Raw genomic sequence first — 5,361 nt, forward strand, 5'->3', positions numbered from 1 at the left:
GAATCATTTTCTGGGAGAAATTGAGCAATATCGGACAGAATTGCAGGGCTGCTAATACTTTTGGCCAGCACTGTATATGTACACACAAAGGTAAAAAATCTTGGTGAAAACCTCCCATGCATCTACAACATCTAAATAGATTCAGGTTTCTCATGAGTTGTCATATTCTGAGTAAAATGTGTCTTAAAAATGTTGAGTACAAAAGAAAGCAACAAACCGACGTGTTCGCTTTCACGCCAGACGTACATCGTGTTCCACGATGCACCTCTGGTGTCCTGAAACAGCCCTGAATTTTGACTGGCACTGGCTTAACTGTGCCAGTCGGACACAAATTCGTCAAGTCAACTAAGGAAACGCTAAAACCCCCGTAAACTCAGAGACCTTACTTTCAAAATAAGGGCATGCAATACCAAACACGTGAAAGCAGCTTTGGCACCTACAAAAAGGCGTTTTTGTGATATTGATATTGAACTAAGTTTAATTTGTGCGAACCGCATGATAAAGAGGACATAATACATATCCAAGAAGGACATGGTTGTGTGTTCACAGATTGATCACATTTTGAAATTTGTCATTCAGTGCCTTTTTGCTAATTAGAGAACAGCTAATTGAGCAAGGAGTACTAAAATATTGAAAGACAGTGCTGCCAGGATTGGACATCTATTGCTATGGATGGCATTCAAACATGATCATATACTTTCAGCCCTATCACAATTAATGGCAATCAATGATTTGAAGTGTATTTTAGGTTAGCTGCCATTGACGGCGCTAGACGTCCAATCCAGTTTGACTGGGAGATACTGCCAACTGTCCTAGTTACTGGATGTTCAGCGCCATCAGTGGCACTGAAACATGAACATTCACACTGGTTTAAATTAATTGTCCGTCTATTGCTGTCATTGGCGGGCAATGAGTATCATACAATAAAATGTATAAATAAATAAACTTCAGCGTAGGGATCTCCTGATCCAATCACGTGAACGGAAATCAGGCCAATCACGCCATTTTTCAGAGAATCGGGTGAAAAAGGATCGGGTTCTAACTAAAAAACATATATTTACCGTAATTTTCTGACTATTAGGCGCACCTGACAACAGTCGCCACCCACCAAATTTGACATGAAAACGGCGTTTGTTCATAGATAAGCCACACTGAACTATAAGCCACAGCTGTCCTCACTTTATTAAGGGATATTTACACCAAAAGTTATTTAATTAACTGGTAACACTTTATTTGGCAGCGTCATCATCACACTGTCATAACACCAAATGAACCGCCATGAAGCTTTGAACCAATTCATTGTTTCAAGAAGCTTTGTTTGGCCATCACTGCTCCATTGGGCGAGACTGTCAACCTCAGCTGCCACCTGCTCTCAACACTGCTGTCGTCCGACATGCCTCCTAGCATGCACTGCAAAGCTACAGTAAATAATGGAAGTCATTTTGTGTTATCTGGCAAATTTTGTCACTTTTGAATACATGAAAAAGACTGGACATAATTTGCCGGATCACACTTAATGACATATGTCATAGGCTTTCATTAATGCCCATGATAGTGTCGTGTTATGGTCTTATGGCAGATTTATGACGTCGAATAAAGTGTTACCTTTTAACCCAAATAAACCAACAAATAAGCAGCACTGGACTATAAGATGCAGGATTCAAAATGAGGGGAAAAATTAGCAGCTTATAGTCTGAAAGTTAGGGTATGTTTTTTGCTTCACGCTCGTACAGCATCACAGCCTCTCACCCTCCCTCCTGCTAAGCAGTGCAGCCAAACTGGCCAGTTTGTTTGGTACTTAAAGTTAATGATGACTGACAGGTTTGTAGCTCTACGATCAAAGGCACACATGTGTCAATCATCGTTAAACTTGCATAAGTGTGCTGTGGCAACTCATTGTGTAAGTAAGAGTTCTTAGCAGCATGAGTGGATTTGAGTGGACTCACTCAATGAAGCATCTAATAAAGACAAGCATTTTTCCACGTAATTCATGTTTAAAAAAAAAAAAAAAATCACATTATGAAGGCGGCACGGTGGGACACTACCATGTCTAAAACTTTTTTTTTTTTTTTTACAACTTTATTTTCGGTATCAAATAAGGACTCGGTATCGGCAGATTCTCAAAAATCAGTTGACTTGGGTGCAAAAATATGCGATCGGGACATCCCTACGATCGAGCATGGCTGTTTTAGTCAAAAAAGACGATAACGAAAATATTTCGTTGATGAATAATTTTTCTCATGATGATGATGAGACGATAACGAGCTAAAAACATGGCTTGGTAGCTGTGCGATCAAATGTTTCAATCATCGTTTAGTGAGTGAATTCGAGTGGACTCACTCAATGAAGCATTTAATAAAGACAAGCATTTTTCTACGTTATTCATGTTTAAAAAAAAAAAAAAAAAATCACATTATGAAGGCGGCATGGTGGGACAGTAACATGTTTGAAACTTTTTTTTCCGCCACAAAACTTTTTTTTCGGTATCAGATCAGGACTCGGTATCGGCAGATTCTCGACATCAGGTGACTGGGACTCGGGTGCAAAAATATGCGATCGGGACATCCCTACTTTACAGTGTTACCGGGGGTCATAAACAGAGGTGGGTAGAGTAGCCCAAAATTTTATTCAAGTAAGAGTAGCGTTACTTTAAAATAATATTACTCAAGTAAAATTAGTCATGCAAAAAATGTACTCAAGTAAAAAAGTATCCAGTGAAAAGAATACTAAAGTAATGAGTAACATTGTGAGTTATTATTCTTTTTAAACAATGGTATTTTTTTCCTTCTCAGCACAAACTTATCTATATGAACTGTTTTTATAATGATGCTTTACAATAACCCATTACATAACCTCATTAAGCCAAAGAAATACAAAAAAATAAATAAATAAATCACTGAATTCCGGCGAGGGAAAAAAAAAAGACAGAAATTAAGCATTATTTGTCTAAAGAGCATGAGTGCCCTCTAGTGGAGAAAATAGTTCCTAGTTTGAATAATGAATAGTTCCTGCAGTTACTATTATGAAATTAAAAGGATCACATTTCCGGTTTTCCGTGGTCAATTGGTGCCAAATAAAAATGGGAGAGAGGTTTAAAGTCATATTGAGAACAGCGCTCTATGTTAAATTTTTTGTTTTTTACGGTGCTTTAAACACGCCATGTGATTGAACATGCTGGCGTGATCATAGAACGGCAAGCTTGTGTCTGGTGTACCGCAGTCATCTGATTATTCTTGCGAGTCTCATTGGTGAAATTATATAAATATGTCGAATAAAGAGGAAAAATGTAATGACTCTTGTGTAGCCCAAAGTAGCGGAGTAAGAGTAGCGTTTTTTTCTTTACAAATCTACTCAAATAAAAGTAACAGGTGTGGCATAGTAAAACTACTCTTAGAAGTACATTTTTCTTAAAAAGTTACTCAAGTAAATGTAACATGCAACGCGTTACTACCCACCTCTGGTCATAATTACCGTATTGGCCTGAATATAAGACTGTGTTTTTTGCATTGAAATATATTGAAAAAGAGGGGGTCGTTTTATATTCGCGGTCTAGACGTTATACCGATTCACGACGCTAGATGACGCCAGATATCATTGAAGCGATGTTCTGTTATGACAGATCTCAGCTACTCTCCCCATTCACGACGCTACATGGCGCCAGATCTCATTGAAGCAATGTTCTGTCATGACAGATTTCAGCTACTAGTTTAACCAATTTGCATTATTTCATTTCAATGTTTTTCCTTATTCAGATTTGTTTCAAGACTACAGTTAGTTAGACTTCACTTTGATGGCTAATGCAGTTTTTGCAATTTTGTTGTTTTATCACAATAGATTGGCTTATTTACATTTCAAAAACCAGAAGCCATTCATTTACGAATGTGATTGCACTTTAGTTTACATATTTAAATGTTCAGATATTAAGATTTGAATGAGGGAAAATAACATGCTTTTTCTCTCAAGTATATTGTTATAATCATTTGTTTCAGATGTACTGTAATTATTTTCTGTATAAAAATTAATTTGGTGTTCAAAAAGTCTTTTTTTTTCAAATTTTGTCTTGAAAAAGAGGGGGTCGTCTTATAATCAGAGCCGTCTTATATTCGGGCCAATACGATAGTTTGTATTCCTGTTTTTATTCATTTTAATTGTATTAACATTGATGTCTATCTATTGAAAATACATATAAATATCTTAAAAAAAAAAAAAAAAAAATCTATTTTAATTAGGGCTGTCAAAATTATCGCGTTAACGCGCGGTAATTAATTTTTTAAATTAATCACGTTAAAATATTTGACGCAATTAACGCACATGTCCCGCTCAGACAGTATTCTGCATTTTGGTAAGTTTTACAGCAAGGCTTTTTGTGCTGTCTAACAGCGAACTCTTGTGGTCGCTTTGCGACATGTTTTATTGTTTTCTTGCCAGTTCAATATGGCTGCACGACGTCTCGGGCTGACGCCTACGTTGTAATGTTGTGCTTATATGATCCTTGGACAAGATTTGTCCGTAAGTATGGTTGTTGTAAAGAATGTACATATTATGTTAGTAAGCGAAATGTTCTATTTTTTGTATGAGACGCTTTTTTTTTTTATGTTTAATGAACCTGTATAGCGTGCTAAGCTAACGTTGTTGCTAATGCAATGCTCGTGTACTTTTTTTTGTAGTTTTACGACGGTCTAAAGAGGACAATGATTTGAGGATATTTTATTAATAAATCAGATGAAAGAGGAACAAGTCTGATTATTAAGGCGTCGTTCACTAGCTGTCTAGCTTTGGAAAAAGTAGACGCTTCGGAGTAAGGACAGCATAGACAGATTTAAATGACAGTAGAGTAAAATGCCCACTACAGTCCTTATGTACCGTATGTTGAATGTATATATCCATCTTGTGTCTTATCTTTCCATTCCAACAATTTATTTTACAGAATATATATATAATTTACAGAAAAATATGGCATATTTTATAGATGATTTGAATTGCGATTAATTACGATTAATTTTTAAGCTGTAATTAACTCGATTAAACATTTTAATCGTTTGACAGCCCTAATTTTAATTAATAATTATAATAGGGATGATTTCTAAGTAATGTTTTTTTTTTTTTTCTAATTACCGAAAATAGTTACTCTTACTATAAGGGTTAACTGAGAAGATTAAAGATAAAGCTTAGCATTGCTGTCAGTTTTAACTTTAACAACGCAATATATTTGTTTTATATTTTGATTTCAAATTACTATTACCTCTTCTTTAGAAGTTTGTGGATTACTTCACAGAAGAGAACCCGCAGCAATGCTGCTTTTATTGTGGAAAACGCTCAGCGGATGTCGTACTGGAATTATCGCAACTTGCTTGGTGTGAC

This window comes from Corythoichthys intestinalis, chromosome 18, assembly GCF_030265065.1.
Source record: "Corythoichthys intestinalis isolate RoL2023-P3 chromosome 18, ASM3026506v1, whole genome shotgun sequence".
Classification (NCBI taxonomy): domain Eukaryota; kingdom Metazoa; phylum Chordata; class Actinopteri; order Syngnathiformes; family Syngnathidae; genus Corythoichthys; species Corythoichthys intestinalis.